This window comes from Cupressus sempervirens, chromosome 10 (genome assembly GCF_028749045.1).
Source record: "Cupressus sempervirens isolate cs-2001-9-10 chromosome 10, ASM2874904v1, whole genome shotgun sequence".
NCBI classification, from domain to species: domain Eukaryota; kingdom Viridiplantae; phylum Streptophyta; class Pinopsida; order Cupressales; family Cupressaceae; genus Cupressus; species Cupressus sempervirens.
In genome coordinates, this window is record NC_143127.1 from 641935669 (window position 1) to 641942064 (window position 6396).

The window sequence follows — 6396 nt, forward strand, 5'->3', positions numbered from 1 at the left end:
CAGAACATTATACTTTGGTGGTGGATGCCAAATGACATATTCTAAAATGTATTCCTATCCCTAAACCTAATTCAGGTTACTTAAGGCTATTTCTTGCATTGTAAAGGCAGATTTTGTGAAGTTTGGGAGAAGGTACTATGAGAAGGGATTTTCTCTAGAATCTGATATCATTGTAAGCCCATAGAGCATGTAGTTGAGTTTATTTTTTTTGTACTAAATGTAATAGCATATCATTTCTGATAATAAAATTCTCCTTTTCCTATTTTGTTCATTTTGTCTTGGGTTGTACTCTCATCAAATATCTAGCCTAGTACATACCATGGCATACATCAAACTTCCTATAGTTGAAACATAGGGTACCTTGGATACTTTGTCCTCCTCTTCTCGTTTCTTGGGACACATCTCTGTAGTCAATTTTAAATGACCAAGTAAAGGTGTGTTGATAGTTTTAGCATTCTCCATAGAGAAATGTTACAACACCTTCTCAATATAACTAGCTTGAGATAAAGTCAATTTTCTAGTTTTTCTACCTCTACAAATCTCCATTCTAGGGATTTTCTTTTCTTCCGCCAACTCCTTCATAAAAAATGAATGTGCTAATTTTCATTTTAACCCCTTAATGTGATCCATGTTAGAACTAGGTGTAAACATATCATCAAAATATGAACATAAAATAACATACATATCATCATCTAACCTCTTAAAACAAACACAATGGTCTAAATGACACAGGGTGTAACAATGCTCATGCATAAAACTATCAAATTTTAGATACCACTATTGAGGTGCCTTCTTCAAGCCCTATAAACCTTTCTGCAATCTTCACACTAAATTCTCCTTACATTTGACCTCAAATCTCTGTGGTTGTGGCATATATATCTCTTCATCCAAATCACCACAAAGAAAGATTATTTAGCACCAAGTTGCTCCAAATGCAAATCTTCAATAGCCACAATACTTAAAATAGTGCAATTTGAAGTCATTTTACAACAAGAGAAAATTTCTCATCAAAATCAATGCCTTTTTTCTATGTAAATCCTTTTTTAAATAACTTGTCTTTAAATCATCTCTTACCTGCATCCTCTTCTTTCAACCTATACACCCATTTATCCTGTAATCCCTTTTACCTACAAGCAACTTACATAAATCCCAAGTCTTATTTTTCAGCAAGGAGTTCATTTCTTCTATCATTGTTGACTCCCACTAAATCTTTGTATCCACCTACAAAACTTCATCATAGCATTTAGGTTCATCAGCATCTGTTAATAAAATATAAAACAAAGAGGGAGAAATTTTTTCTGGAGGTCTATTTAGCCTTGTTGACCATATAACAATCACTAGAATGTGTGGTATTTTTTGTTATAGTTTTTATAGAGCATGAGGGACTACTGTAACATCATCCTTTTGGGTATCATCCAACCCTACATAATCATTTTCTTTCTTCCCATGTTTCTACAACAGATCTTTGTACAACACTTTCTCATTGAATATGACATTCATGCTTCTTACAATTTTATGATTTTCAAAATCTCAAAGCCTTTAACCAAATTCATCATTTTCATATACAACAAACATACATTTCTTTGACTTAGCTTCTAGCTTGGTTCTATTTTTATAATCTATATGTGCAAAGCTTCATAGCCAAAGGTTTTGAGAAAATAATAACTCACCTTCTTACGAGTCCATGCTTCATCTAGAATACCACAACCCCAAGGAGTAGAGGGACCTCTATTAATTGAATATACAATAGTATTGACAACCTTTGACCACATGCTTAAGGGAAGCCCAACATGCAACCTCATGATCCTTGCATGCTCCATTATTATCATGTTCATGCATTCAACCACTCCATTTTCCCATGGAGCCCTTGGAATAGTTTTGTGTCTATGAATACCATTAGTGGAGAAATAATCTTCAAATTTATAACTACAATACTCACTACCATTATCAAATCTAAGACATTTTAATATTTTACCAGTCTCATTTTCAACCAAGCATTTCCATTTCTTAAAGGTTTGAAATTTATCATATTTTTGTCTAAGGAAATAGACCCATACTTTTCTATTTGCATCATCAATGAATGTAACATAATAATGAGAGCCACCAAGAGAAGATGCATGAGGTAATCCCCATACATCTATATGCATAACCTCTAATTTATTATTTTTCTTTTCATTTCCACTCTTCACAAAACTCACTATCTTTTATTTTCTATACACACAACTTTCACCAAAAATCTATATTGACACATTTCAAACCTAGTAAAACATTCCTAACCTATACAAATATATAAGGTGTCCACTTTCACACCTTCTTTTACTACAAGGGAATATTTTAAAACCTTCTATTTTTTTTCATTAAAAGCAACTACACAACCCTCAAACACCTAGTTGCCTTGCTGAAACTAAATTCCTACTTAGACTTGGAACATGTTTTACCTCTTGTAGTGACCAATGATTACCATTCTACAACTTAATCTTAATTTTTCCTTTTCCAACAATGTGACAAGGTTCATTATCCCCCAAATAAACAATCCCAAAATCCCCTTGGACATAATCTAGGAAATAACATCTATGGGGAGTAGCATGAAATGAAGCCCCTAAATCTAAAACCCATGAATAATTAACACTTTCAAAAGAAAGAAGAAAATCATCCTCATCAGATTTATTACTTGCCATATTTTCCTCCTTGTTCATGTCTTGTTTACCTCCTTCATTGTTCTTTCGGGTCCAACAACATTTCTTCTTTTTCTCTGGTTCTCCATAGTACCTGCAATCATTTGGTCATTTTGATTGAGACCTCTTCCCCTTTAATTTTCCTCTTGATTTCCCACAATTTCTAGAATTGTTTCCTCACTCAGTCCTTATACTTCTTCTTTGTGCATTCAAAACACTTTATGGTGTAGATCCACCTAAGATATTTCTACGAATTTCCTCACTCAGAATAACACCAATCACATCATCAAATTTTAGGGTATTAGATCCAAAAATAGAATTACTCACAACCATGACCAAGCCATTCCATCTTTCAAGCAAAAAATACAAAATTAAGAGGGCCCTAATTTATTCATCAAAATTAACATTCACAAAAAATAACTAACTAGTAATCATATTAAACTCATTTAAATGATTTTTAACCAATCAACCTTCTGCAATCTTCATATTAAATAAATGCTTCATGAGAAATACTTTGTTTGAAGTACATGGATTTTCATATAATTTTGCTAGGGTTTGTATCAACTCTTTGATCATATTTTCTTTTGTAATATTAAATGCCACTAATTGTGCTAAGCATAAATGAATACTTCCAAGTGCCTTTCTATCCAAAATCTCTCAGTCCTCATCTATCACATCAATTTGTTTCTTATTTTTTCCTTGTAATGGCTGCCATAAATCCTTCTAATAAAGATATTCCTCTATTTTCATCTTCCATAACTTAAATTTTTGCCAATTAAATTTCTCAACCTTTAGCTCACTCTCATCTATCATCACCCCCACTCAATTATGAGACTTTCCAGCAGAGGATAACTAAAACAATTAGGCTCTGATACTACTTGTTAGGATTTAAACAGATAGAAATAATAATTGCATGCAAATATAATCAATATCAAAAAATATAAATCACATACAAGAGAAAACAAGAAAAAAAGATTTAACATAGTTCATCCAATACCTAGGTTATTTCCACCAACAACAAGTCTAATATTTTATTATCCAGTGATTACAACTTGATTACAATTTGTAATCCCTTATAGCTTAATACCATTGCAGGAAGCTATTATTGTATCACACATTATGAAATACCTAAACCTAAGCCATTTATACAAGTATTTTTTCTGCTTCAGGGTTATAATTAGTTACAATATGTTGGCCCAAAAATGCTGATAAAATAGCCCCCAAAATAACTTCTCTGGGGCTACACCCCCAAACTCCTGCTCAAGGCCTAACCTGACCCTAAACCCCACCAATGGAGTATGTATAGTAATTTTCTAATTAGTCACCACAAACTAATAATCCTAACCAAATTTAGAGTTCCTAGAAAGAATGTTGTTGACAATCGCATGTATTTTAGATCAAAGGAACTTTCAATATTTTGCAGTAAATATGGCATTCGAGTTTCTTTCTCTTCTTCTTATCATACTCAAGGGAATGGAAAAGTTGAATCTAGTAATAAAAGTATACTAAATATTATCTAAAAGATGTTGGGTAACAATAAGAAAGCTTGGGATTCCAAGTTACATGTTTTAGTATGGGCAAATAGAATCATAAATAAAAACACCACAGATCTTTCAGTATTTGAGCTTGTATATGGGAAAGAAGCTAAGCTTCCAAAAAATAATTTGTTACCAGTTTACATGTTCATTAAAAATGAACAGATATAGGACATATACTTTATGGATAAAAGACTTAATGCATTAGCATAATTAGATTAAAATAGAAGAACAGTGTTAGAGCATAACATTGAGAGACAAAAAGGGATAAACATCTTCATGATAAGAAATAAAAGGATAGAAATTTTAATATTGGTGATTGGGTTCTTAAATGGAATGTTAAGGATCAAGTCAAAGGAAAGAATGGAAAGTTTGACGGTCTATGGTTAGGACCTTTTGTGATATCTAAAAAGGAAGGAGAGCTTTCATTTCTTCTATAGGACATAGATGGGAATGTAAAGGAATTTTCTATTCATACCCAATTTCTTAAACCCTTTTTAAAATAAATAAAAATGGCACATCATTTTTGTATATGATTAAGTTAGGACTGATTTTATTTTCTTTCTTCTTGCATAGATAATTGGATTCTTATCATATTCATATGAATACTCATCCCCAAATAGAGCCACTGATGGAGCTTCAAAAAATGTGTTCTCAATTATCAAATTATGCCTCATTTTGAATGCTTTAAATGTGAAATTATGTGATCTAACCATTTTTGGAGTTTTGGCTATGTAATAAAATAGGGATTTGATTTCACAAATTCAAAAACAAAGTATCATGGCTCCTCCAATTTTGTGATTTCGCTAAGTAGCAAATAAGAATTCTCTAATTTCGTGATTTTGTTGGGTATTGAGAGTTAGTCATCCAATTTTGTGATTTTGCATCAAAAGGGATTTATCTATTCTAATATCATGATTTTCATTTGATCATAGATTATTTAGTCAAATTTTTCCATTTTGCAACTTGTGACCTCCTGACATGTGAATTTCACAATTTCTTTTTGGGATGAATTCTTTAGGATCATAAATGCAAAAATTGATATTTAAAGGAGAATTTCTTCAGTACTATGAAAAGACATACACATTAAAAGGCTAAGTATCTTTTCATTTGTCTTAAATTAGCCCTAAAATAGATGTGACAATTTCTTGATGTTTGCATGTGCGAATAGCTTATTGAATTTGATGCATCACCTGACCATTGGTTAAGGACATTATAAAGATGATTTCACATGTAACATTTTTGTTCTAGAAGATTTTTCTATTATGTGGTTGTGTAGGTATAGGGATTCTCTACCATGGGATTACCAATCTAGGCTTATAATGAAGAAGATGATCTAAATCTAGTCATGCAACTGGATCTATCACTAACCTAGGAAGATCAATTGGACATCCTAAATATCATGTATGCAGTTGTATGGGAACTATGAATAAGTTATGTCAATTTTATTAGTGATACCCATGAACTAGAACTTGAAGAAGATAGAGCTGAGGTCCATGCCGTCTTGCCTGAGTTTGATGACCTTTGTGGGAACCATATGACACGAGAATTATAGTTTTATTTTAAGCTTCTTAAAATCTTTGTGATTGAAATTTTTTGTTAATGGTTATAATTAGTTATTAGTTAGTTTCTTTTTTAAAGGTCTAAAGCTTTTTTCACCCTTTTGCCTTCTATAAGAAAGGGCACCATGGCTTTAGATAGATATAAAAAAGATAAAGATACTAAAATGAAATTTCTTCATAATGCATATATGCAATGTAGGGTAGACATTGCAACCAGTTACAACCTAATTGTTTTAGAATCACTACAAGTACTTTGTTTCCTTTCCAAGGCATGAAAATTGATCATAAATATTTTCATATGTAAAATTGTCTTCTTGGATTTATATTATTGTTGATAGATTGAAGTCAAGGTAAATCCTTGATAAGAAAAACCTATTAAGGTGTTCTATATAATTGATCTTCATCTTATTGAAGTTAAACTTAATTAACTAGGGTTTGAGTACTTTGAGTTCTCTATCCAAAAATTGATGGTAGCATGCCTATCTCCAAGTGATTTGACTTTTGTAGTGAATATTATAATTAACTCTATTCTCCCACCAGAAAAGGGATGGTCTTTTATTTACTCTAAGGAAAAAGTACAATTTTTTGGAAGGTGGTATTCTTTTTCCCACTCATTCTCCATAT